The sequence below is a fragment of the Nicotiana attenuata genome, chromosome 2, assembly GCF_001879085.1.
Source record: "Nicotiana attenuata strain UT chromosome 2, NIATTr2, whole genome shotgun sequence".
NCBI classification, from domain to species: domain Eukaryota; kingdom Viridiplantae; phylum Streptophyta; class Magnoliopsida; order Solanales; family Solanaceae; genus Nicotiana; species Nicotiana attenuata.
This window is the reverse complement of record NC_031990.1, coordinates 93,899,842-93,905,841: the sequence shown is the minus strand read 5'-3', so window position 1 is coordinate 93,905,841 and position 6,000 is coordinate 93,899,842.

Below are 6,000 nucleotides of genomic sequence, written 5' to 3'. Positions count from 1 at the left end.
ACAATATATACTACAAGAAAATTTATAAGCTATAATATATATACATAACATACAATATATACTACAAGAAAATATATAAGGGAATATATATATACATAACATACTATATATAGTATACTATACTAGTATACTATATATATTATATTTACATGAAGAAGTAGTACTATATATACTACAAAACAAGATTTTTCAAAATGAGGGCCCCACCCCCAATGACCACCAACGGTCATAATTGCACAAATAGCCGTTTTTTTTTTCAATTTACAAAACTAACCTTCTCTAACACTATAAGTACCCCCCTCCCTCTTCTTCATTTCAATACTCAATACTCATTTCTCAATCTAAATTTCTCAATCTAAATTTCTCTCAATCTCTCAATCTCCAATTTTCAAGACTTCAAGTCTCAATCTCAATTTTCAAGTTAAATCATGCCTCGTTCGGAAAGAGTGCGCTTATTTGTGTCGCAATACTATGAAGTGCTTGAAAAAAATGAAGAAAGCCAAATATTAAAGTGCAAGAACTGTGGAAGAGTCTTAAATTTTCGTTCAGGGTGTACCACAGGCATTTTAAGGAGGCATATAAAGTATTGTGTTGAGGGTATTTATCCGCAAATTCGTCTTTAAGATTTTTCAACAATTTGTGTTATTTTAAAATTATTAGACGTATTTATGCTTCATGTTGTACTTTGTTATTAATTTATTATGCATGCCAATTTAGTTTTACTATTGATTTGTTATTTTACATTTTCGTCAAACACTTTAATAATTAGATTTCTATATTATATATACCACATATATTTATATAGCCATGCATAAGAGCAATTTATATATATACATACACATATGGTTTACAAGAAATTGCCCTAAATAAAAAAAAAAAAAAAAAGCCCGGAAATAAAAAAAGCCCGTTAGGCCCGCTAAGCCTACGAGCCCGGCCCATTTAGCCCAGGACCATATGGGCTTAGGCCCGTCACGGGCTGGTCCTACCCGTTGAGCCCACGAAGCCCGGGACCGCGAAGCCCGGGACCGCCAGAGCCCGGGACCGCTAAGCCCAGGCCCGTTTAGCCCGGCCCGTTTAGCCCATTTAGGCCCGGGCCCGAGCCCACATACAGCCTTAAATCTAAAGTGAATCTCGACACAAAAGGAGATAGTACAAAATCACTAAATAACATCAGCAAACATGCATGACCTAATGACTTTCCGAATGAACCGGTCTAGAATAATTAAAAAGTAAATTTTTATAAAAGTTAAGAAATAAATGAAAAAGATATTGATAGATGCTTTACTCAAAATATTGACTTTTTTTATTGCTTACACTTGTATTTTACCAGCAACAAAAGAAAAACAGAAGGATGGTAGAGTAGATCACAACTTACTAACTAGTTTATTCATTTTGATGAAAGTAGAAAATAAACATATGTAGCTCAACACTCGAGTTTATCACTTTTAGTTGCTTCTAGCTATAACTTCACCTTCTTGGCTTATTTGGTATTCACCTTGGGGCACAATTACAATTTTAATAGAATGAGTTTTCTTATTTTTGTCATCTTTGTCATTCTTGGCCGTCTTTTCAAGAAGGCCATCCTCCATAACTCTTGATCTTTCCTTTTCATTTTTCTTCAATTTTCCCTTCATGCGTTGTTGTTGCACATAGAGATGGGCATAGTTTGCTCCCATGGAACACATTGTTGATGAGGTTTATGCTAAAGGAAATGGCTAAAAGTTACTTGTTGTAGCTTGAATTTGAGAAAAGCAATGAAGATTTATAGAATAGATCTTTTGCATTTGATTTTATTTGATATTTAATTTTAAGTGTGACACTAAATCAATGCAGTTTGAATGAGGTGACATCTGTAGATTTGCTGTCAATCTCTGATTCAATTACTTTTTTCTTCGCCAAGTAGTAAGTGCATGCATATATTCCAAATTTGTTGTTTAGAAAAAGATGAAAATTCTTAACAATCTTTTGATATTGTGTATTTGTTTCTCCGTCAAATAAAGAGTGCATGCTTGTACTCCAAATCTATTGTTTGAAAATTTATATTACGTTTTTACACGCGTATATATCAATAGATTGGTGAAGTATGGTCGTATGAAAAAATATTTGTATTCGATTTTTTATATTTTTTATTATTTCACGTGATATACTAAAATAATACAGTTTCCATGATTTACATTGCAAAATATATGACACGTTTTGTAGTGATCTTTAATTTTTTGCCCCCCTTTTCCCTATGGGCAGAACTTTTCTTTGAAAATTTACAAAAACCACTAAATGTCATGCAATTAGAAGGCCATCCTCTATTAATCTTGATCTTTCTTCTTCAATTATCTTCAAGTTTTCTTCATGTGTTGTTACTATACGTAGAGATGAGCATAGTTTGCTCCCATGCATGGTACACATGGTTGAAGAGGTTTATGCTAAAAAAATGGCTAAGAGTTATTTGTTGTGGTATGAATCAAAGAAAAGCTATGGAAATTTATAGAGTAGATCTTTTGCATCTGAATACTATTTTTTTATTTTATTTTAAGTGTGACACTAAGCAAATGCAGTTTGAATGTTTGACATCTGTAGATTTATTGTCAACCTCTGGTGCAATTATGCTTTTCCTTTGCCAAGTAGGGAGATGCATGCAAGCACTCCAAATCCGTTGTGTAAAAAAAGATGAAAATCCTTAATAATCTTTCGACATTGTGCATTTGATTTCTTTGCCAAGTAATAGGTGCATGACTATATTCCAAATATGTTACATAAAAAAATAAAAAAACTATATAAGTTCTTAGATGCATATATCAATATATTGTCAAGGATTATTAGCCAGTGAAGAATGTCACCACTAATTGGCTATTTTATTTCAAAGTTCAGGAAGTGTACTTTTTACTAAGATTCGTTATTATATACTGTACTCATACATTTCCTCCAATATTGCATTTATTACTACTATAAAAACAGAACAATGTTAGGTTGGAAGTGAATATTATTGTCTACCCAAATGAACTAACAATTTATGAGCACGTGCAATGCAAGTGCACTGTCCTTTGTTTCCCTTTATTTGAGATCTACTTTTTTGTCNATGATGCATATCAATTGATTGGTCGTCTACCTCCTGTTGAGTTACTCTTTTGTATTATTATAGTAATTCAAAGCACATAAAACTTGATTTCTAAAAATATAATATAGAATAATTGAAAATAAAATATTATGAGTGTGGAAAATGTTTTTTTTTTCAAAAAAGAAAAAGAAAAAAAGAGCACGTGCAATGCTCTTTCCTCTTTTTTTTCCCCTTTTTTTCTTCTATGGTCGTATGGTCGTATGTAGATTTGCTGTCTATCTGTTGTTGAGTTACTCTTTTGCATTGGGTAGCACCACTAGATCTTCAACAAGGTGTTAAGTAGGGAACTTAAAGCACATATAAGTAGAAATTTGAAATATAATACTACGTTAATACATGAACCTCATGATTAGTTAATATTCGAATTGCGCGTAGGAGAAAGCTATATGACTATATATTTGCAACTTTTTATTGTACAACAAATCATATATTTTCGTCAATGTTATATTTCTATTTTTACTATCAAAAACAGAATTATTAGGCAGGAAAGAATAATGATTGTATGCCTTAATACCTAACAATTTATGAGGACGTGCATTGCACGTGCTCTTTCTTTGTTTTTCCTTCTATCTTCAATAATCGATTAGTGTGTGTTCGTGTGTGTATGCGTAAATAAAATTTTAAATTTTAATTTTCCTTTATTTTAAGTGTGTCACAATCCNGTTGGTTTGAGCCCGCGAGGCTAGACTATTGGGGACAGAGTTGGTCCAGGATGCCTTGGGGAAGGTAAAAGTGATCCAGGAGAGACTTCGTACCGCTCAGTCGCGTCAGAAGAGTTATGCGGACCGGAAGGTGCGGGATGTATCTTATATGGTGGGCGAGAAGGTCTTGTTGAAGGTTTCGCCCATGAAGGGCGCTACGAGATTTGGAAAGAAAGGGAAGTTGAGTCCGCAGTTCATTGGGCCTTTTGAGATACTTAGGAGGATTGGGGAGGTGGCCTATATGCTTGCTTTGCCACCCAGCTTGTCGGGGGTTCATCCGATATTCCATGTGTCTATGCTCCGGAAGTATGTTGGGGACCCGTCCCATGTTTTGGACTTCAGCACAGTTCAGTTGGATGATGATTTGACATATGATGTAGAGCCAGTGGCTATTTTGGGTCATCAGGTTCGGAAGTTGAGGTCAAAGGATATAGCTTCAGTGAAGGTACAGTGGAGAGGTCGGCCCGTGGAGGAGGCTACTTGGGAGACCGAGCGGGAGATGCGGAGCAGATATCCTCACTTGTTTGAGACTCCAGGTATGTTTCTTGACCCGCTCGAGGACGAGCGTTTGTTTTAGTTGGGGAGGATGTGACGACCCGGCCCGTCGTCACGTGAGTTACCGCCCCGTTTTCCCCATATTATGTTTCTCTATGCTTCATTATCGGTATTTGAGGTGATCGAGTTGAATTGGATTGGTTTTAGATGGAAATGAGACACTTAGTCTCTTTAAGGAAAGCTTGTTTTGGAAAAGTCAACCGGAAGTTGACTATTGAGTTAGAGGGCTCGGATGTGATTTCCGGTGATTCGGTTAGCTTCGGGGGATGATTTGTGACTTAAGAGCGTGATCGGAAGTGATTTTGGAGGTCCGGTGTGGAATTAGGCTTGAATTGGCGAAGTTAGTATTTTGGCGAATTCCGGTTGGTGAGTGAGATTTTGATCCGGGGGTCGGAATGGAATTCCGAGAGTTGCAGTAGTTCCGTTAGGTGATTTGGGATGTGTGTGCAAAATTTCAGGTCATTCGGAGATGTTTTGGTTGGGTTTTTGATCGAATGCGTAATTCGGAAGTTTTTAAGAAACTTAGGCTTGAATCCGATGTGATTTAATGGTTTTAGCGTTGTTTGATGTGTTTTGAAGATTGGAGCAAGTTTGAATAACGTTTTAGGATGTGTTGGTGCTTTTGGTTGAGGTCCCGGGGGCCTCGGGATGATTTCGGGTGGTCAAACGAGAGTTTAGCTAAAGTACTGCAGGTTTCAATAGATGTTGCAGAAGGAAAAATTGGCCTATGCGATCGCATCCATTGAGTCGCGACCGCATAGCACTGGGAGGTAAAGCTACGCGATCGCATGGTACATCCCACGTTCGCATAAGAGGATTTTGGGGCAGCATGTTTTTATCCTACGCGTTCGCATAAAAGTGGACACGTTCGCGTACGTTTGGGAAATTGTTAACCGCGATCGCATAGCTCCTGTTGCGTTCGCATAGAACGTTTTTGAATCCCTGAGAATTTGTTCATCGCTATCGCATGCCTAGGGCCGCGATCGCATAGGGTTAAAAACACCTGGGCAGAAGGGTTTTAATTGATTATTTCATCCGCGAGCCTATTCATTTTTCCTCCATTGTTAACCACCTTAAGAGCTTTTTGGTAGAAATTGAAGAGGATTTTGGCAGGAATTGATTGGAGGTAAGTCTCGTGACCTAGAAACGCCATTTTTTTTGAAGAATCAACCTTTAATTCTTGGAAATTTGGGTAAAAATTGGAAGAACTAGGGCTTGGTTTTTTAAATGAAAATTTGGGATTAGAAAGGGCATTTGAACTCCGATTTTAGTAAATTTGATATATATGGACTCGTGGCGAGACGAGGAATCCCGTGATGTGAATTTTGTAATTTTTCGAGAAGTGGGCCCGGGGCTCGGGTTTTGCCATCTTCGTGATTTTTGATATTTTTCGAGTCTTTTCGATTGGGTTATGATCCATTAGCCTATTGTGATGTATTCCATGTGGTTTTGATCAAATTCGACGCGCGAGGAGGTCGATTCGAGGGGAAAAGGCATAGCGAGCTAGACTTTTGACCGGCTAGAGGTGAGTAATGATTTTAAATGATGTTCTGAGGGCTTGAGACCCCGGATTTGCACAACTTGGTGCTTTGTTGAGATGAGACACGCGTTCAATGACGAGCGCGGAGTCAT